Source organism: Sminthopsis crassicaudata, chromosome 2 (assembly GCF_048593235.1).
Source record: "Sminthopsis crassicaudata isolate SCR6 chromosome 2, ASM4859323v1, whole genome shotgun sequence".
NCBI classification, from domain to species: Eukaryota; Metazoa; Chordata; class Mammalia; order Dasyuromorphia; family Dasyuridae; genus Sminthopsis; species Sminthopsis crassicaudata.
This window is the reverse complement of record NC_133618.1, coordinates 200678019-200684018: the sequence shown is the minus strand read 5'-3', so window position 1 is coordinate 200684018 and position 6000 is coordinate 200678019.

Below are 6000 nucleotides of genomic sequence, written 5' to 3'. Positions count from 1 at the left end.
CACTCACTTTTTGACAAAATTTGCTGGGAAAATTGGAAAATAGTATAGCAGAAACTAGGCACTGACCAACACCAAAAACCCTATACCAAGATAAGGTCAAGACGGATTCATGATAAAGGAGTTAGGAGAACAAGGGATAGTATATCTCTCACATGTTTGGAGAAGGAAAGAATTTGTAGCCAAAGAAGAGCTAGACAACATTATGCAATAAAATGGATAATTGTGATTATATTAAACAAAATTATATTAAACAAATTAAACAAAAACAATGCAGTCATGATTAGAAGGGAAGTAGAAAACTGAAAAAAAAAAAAAAAACCAACAACACTTTTTTACATCCACAGGCTCTGATAAAGGCCTCACTTCTAAAATATATAGAGAATTGACTCAAATTTGTAATACAAGCCATTCTTCAAATGACAAATGTTCATTGGATATGAACAATTTTCAGATGAAGAAATTAAAGCCATTTCTAGTCATATGAAAAACATGCTACAAATCACTATTGATTAGAGAAATGCAAATTAAGACAACTCTGAGGTGCCAGTACACACCTCTCAGATTGACTAAGATGATAAGAAAAGATAATGATAAATATTACAGGGGATATGGGAAAACTGGGACACTAATACATTGTTGAGGGAATTGTGAACTGATTTAGTAATCCTGGAGAGCAATTTGGAATTGTTATTAAACTGTACACTATTAAACTGTGCATCCTCTTTGATCTATCAATGTCTCTACTGGGTCTGCATCCCAAAGAGATCATAAAAAAGGGAATGGAACCCACATGTGCAAAAATATTTGTAGTAGCAAGGAACTAAAAACTAAGTGGGATAATCATCACTTGAGGGATGGATGAATAAGTTATGGTATATGAATGTTATGGAATATTATTGTTCTATAAGAAACAATCAGCAGGATGATTTCAGAAAGGCCTGGAGAGACTTACATGAACTGATGCTAAGTGAATTGAGTAGAACCAAAAGAACATTGTATATAGTAACAACAATATTATGTGATGATCAAGTATGATGGATTTGGCTCTTTTCAACAATGAGGTGATTCAAGATTGAATTCCAATAGACTTGTGATGGAGAGAGCTATTTGCAACTAGAGAAAGGATTGTGGGGACTGAATGTGTGTTACAATGTAGGATTTTCACCTTTTTTGTTGTTGCTTGTTTGATTTTTTCCCTTTTTGGTCTGGTTTTTCTTGAACAGCATGATAATTGTGGAAAATATATAGAAGAATTGTACATGTTTAACTTATATTGGATTACATTCTGTTTAGAGGAGGGAGAGAAAGGGAAAGGAGGGAGAAAATGACTGCCTAGATATGCCTCTAAATATACCATTATTTGATAGATTTTTCTGGCAAGGTTTTGTAAGGGTGATGTTGAAAATTATCTTTGCATGTATTTTAAAAATACAAAGCTATTATTAAAAAAGTGAGGCCATTGCCAATCTAGTATATTTTAAAAGTTATAAAAGAAAGTAACTGAAAAAAATGTGATGATTAAGTTTAAAAAAATATAGTTTTCAATAGGCCAGTGTTATATAATATATTCTGAAGAAATATGCAATGTATATTGTAGTTTAATTCAATACTTCAATAGGTCTGAAATCTCTTTTGTGTGCTTTCCCTGCAACATTTCAACCAGTAATTTGTACATTCCTTTTGATTCCATGCAAATCTTTCCCCTCTTGTTTCATAGATCTTCCACCTAAGGACCACTCACTATGAATGGAGATCTTCCTTCAGTTCTTATTACATTCCATCTTTACTAGGATGATAGTTTTAAAATCCTTTAACCTGCTTAAAAAAGAGAACCAATCAATTAAAAAAAATTGTAAATACCTTGAGGCCACAGGATGCATTTTTCTTTTTTTCTGTATCTTCCTCAGCCCATAGTACAGTAGGCCTTTAAGAAAGTTTTGTTGAAATAAGGGATGGATGTTTGCTGTTTGAATATTATCTACTCAGGCCTGTTCTTAGTATTGTGCAGACAGCAACTAAGACACTTATAAAGATCAAGTAGTAGACCTTAAGTGACAAATTAGTGCTTAGGATATCAGAAGTAAGATAGTGAGATGCCTGTAAATGGAAGTGAGAAGGGGGCAGAAAAGAAGGCATTCTGAAGGAATGGGGGTTGGAAATGACATTTAAGACTTTTTAAGAATTAGAAAGCCCAAACAGAACAGAAGTGAACCCTACTTTCTTATGATTTTGAAACAAAAGATGAAAAATTCATTATATTTAGAACAGGATTTTCTTATTTACCAAATGAGGTGTGAAATGTGCTTTGTAAACCACAAACCATTCCACAAATGTTATTGTTGAATCAGACTTGAAAAACTATAAATGCTGAAATCACTTTGAACTTTTACTAAGAAAAATAAAGTATCTGAATGATCATATCCCATGCTTCTTCCCTACATGTGTTATGCAAAGTTTTCTTCAGGTGTTGAAATCATTGATTCTGGTTCCAGAGATAAACCCTTCTTACCTTATCTAAACTGGTCCTCTAACAACAAACATACACTGTCACCAACCTATCTTAGAAACCTTCCCAGCTTGATGAAAATGTTAAGAGCCTCTCTTCTTTGGGTATAGCCTTTGAGAGCTCAGGGTCACCTGCACAACACAATCAGATTACTCTAGGAGGAATTTAATGGAAACTTCACAAAATTAATTATTAACAAACATGAACAAAAAAGCTCAAAAACCTGGACATAGTATGTAATGAACCTAAAAGTTTACATTAGTTCAGAAAGAATTACTTAAACCTGTTTTCAATTTTAAAAAATAACAAAGAACTGGAAATAAATGTGATTACTTTTCCATTTCATGTTCATTAGTATTAAACAGCCTTAATAAGAAAGCATACCCCCAAAATTCACTTATTAATGTTTAAAAAGTCAATACCTTGAATGGTATTCAATGACTTTCCTAGTAATAAAAACCTATTAACTTTTCACACTTAGTTTTTATTTTAAGAAGACAAAATGAATGCCTCTACCCCATAAATACTGTTTTACATGTTTATCTGTGCAGGACTCTTGAATTCCCATGATCTCTAGCACCAAATCTTAAATCTTGCAGTTTGCCCTTCAATGAAATGATATGTCTTGTTCTTGACTTCACTCCTTGAGCTTTTGAAAATATTGGCATTCACATATAAATTAGATGTGGAACATAATTCTCATCTACCCCTTCCAGAAAAAAATAAAAAGGCAAGAATTATTCTTACTTCAGAAATTATGATTTTTATAATAGTACACAAAAGATTATTTTTGCTAGTCATTTTAATCAAAATTTTTTTTGTTTAGTGAATTGTTAAAATTTTCACCTACCTTTTTACAAACAAAGTATAACTTAAATGATGTCATCATGTAATCTGTGTGGATGACAATGATTATCTTCTGACCAGGGAAGTATAGTCTTACTACTTAAGTGCCATAGCTCAAATACCTTTTCAAAGGTTCTTAAACATGCAAAGGCAAGTTTGGAAGCTCCCATGTATAAAACTAATCCTTGTCTATGCACTAACTTAAATTAGAAACCTTATGTTAAGATCTGGCTAAAACAAACCTGACTTCAACAAATTGGATCTCTCAGCTTGTTTCCTGATTTGCAAAAGGAGGTTTTAATTGAGCCAAGACTCTCATTAGAATACTATATAATTAGCACATGTTTATAAGATACCTTTAATATTGCCTGCACTCTAGACACATATCATTCGCATAAACCTCCTCCCCCAAGAACCTTGGATTATCCCTCTGAAACCACCTTCAGATTTTTAGGTGTATTTTTGATGCATCAAACCAGGCCTCTGTGTATTATTTTCTAGGCAACATTTTCAAACCATGTCACTAACACTAAAGGCATAATCTTTATATTACCATTACCTGTATTTCCACTTTCTAACTTCCTTTTTCATGTTATCTTCCCTTTATTAGAATGTAATCTCTCTGAGAGTAGAGGCTATCTTATCTTGTATTTATATCCTGGACCATTTTATTTTATATTTATAACCTCGGGAAGTAGTACAATGTCTGGCCTATAGTAAGCATTTAATGAGTTTCTCTCTCTCTCTCAATCTTTCTCTGTCTCTTTCTTTCCATTTTCTCTTCCTCCTCCTCTCATTCACACACACACACACACACACACACACACATTAATAATTTATCAGTAATAATGCAAGCTGAGGTGAAAAAGATGTATTTTCTCTAGTGGGTTATCTCTAGTAATGATCTTTACAAAACTTCAGATAATTGTAGTATGCATTCCTCTGTCCATCATCCTCCTGTAAATCCTTCCTTTGTCCCTTCTTCCCTTTCTATTTTATTTCTCTTTTCCCTTAAACCATCTCTCTTATTTTTTCCGGTTTTCCCTTACTTCCTTCATTTTCCCTTGCTTCTTCCCTCATACAGCAAAAATTCCACTATATCTGTAATACAGAGAGACCCAGAACAAACTCTAGTTCTGCATTTGTCAACTTTATCATTCTGAAAATATCAAAATTTCTCTGAGCTTTGATATCCTTATATAAAAATTAGAAAACAGAGAGATGGAGAGATAGAATTTATTTTTTCTATGTCAGTTACTGTACTAAATATCTGGGATACAAATGTGAGCAGGAAAATAATTTTTGTTTTCAAAGAGCTTACATTTTAATGGGGAAGAGTAATACATAATCAGTCAATAAACATTTATTAAGCACTTACTACATGCCAGGTACTATGTTAAGTATTTAGGGTATAAAAAGAGGCAAAAGACAGACCCTGTCCTCAAGGAGCTTACAGTTCAATGATTAAGTGGCTCAAAAGGCACTCTCAGTTGATGTGGGCAAAAAAGGATATGTCATATATAAGAAATAATAACTTCAAGACAGGCTACTGAAGAATTAAGAGGTATTGAGCTATTAAAAATCAATGATTTTAATTAATTATTCTTGTTAAAATATTAAAGTCATATGTTCCTTTTCTTCTCATCTGTTAGAGTAGCATTGTTGTAACCAGAGTGTTGAAATATATCCTCCTTTGGTGGAATGAAAAAATGAATGCCTGAGGAATGGTCCATTTAGAACAACAGTACTTATTCACTCAGCAGTTAAAGGGGCGGGGCAGTGGCAGAGAATGGAGAGAGAGGTCTGCAACTTAAATCCTTCCAGATGCTGCTTGACCCCCATACTCTCTTTTCTCTACTCTTTGCTTATTAGGAAAATTTAAGCAGATTGGGAGGGCAAAATTTTGAGGGAAAGAAAAGATGTATTAGGTAGAGATATTCTCAGAAAGTATAGTCCTCCAGTATGGACTTAAAGATTGCCTCCACCTTCCATTATTTGCCCTGTTTGAATTACCTGTTACCAGCCATAGTTTCTGTCCAAAAAACTGGTAACACTATGAAACAGAAAACAACATTATTGGAAACATTTTCTATTCCCCAAGGCGATTAAGTACTTTCAGGCCCACAGAATCTTGAGAAGTATCCCTCCTCCTGTACTTTCCCAGGAAAATTCATCACATTTTTTCATTGCTTTTTTTTCAAATAGTATCAAACAATCTTTGACAGGAGTAAAAAAAAATCTCATTTCTCTGGGCATTTCTCTGTCATAAGTCAATGAGCTATCATAGAGATATATTTTTTAAAAATCATAAATATAAATGAAATCATTTAAGACAAATTACAGTAAAAGCAGGTGTATAGAAGCAGAATAGAAGATATCCAAAGAGATCTAACCTTATTATCAATTACTATAGTGACAGAGACTCTTTGTCCTATAGTTCAGGTTTAAAGTCAGACCTTCAAATTACTTTTAAACTAAAATTTTTTTAAATGAATGAAATATATTGAACTACATTGCTCTCCAAAAACATTTTTATTGGAACAAAAATATTTTATATTGCTAATAAATATTTTAAAATATTTGTTAATCATTAATCTCATCCTTTTAATATTGCTATAATATATAATATAGTACAGTATTATTATACA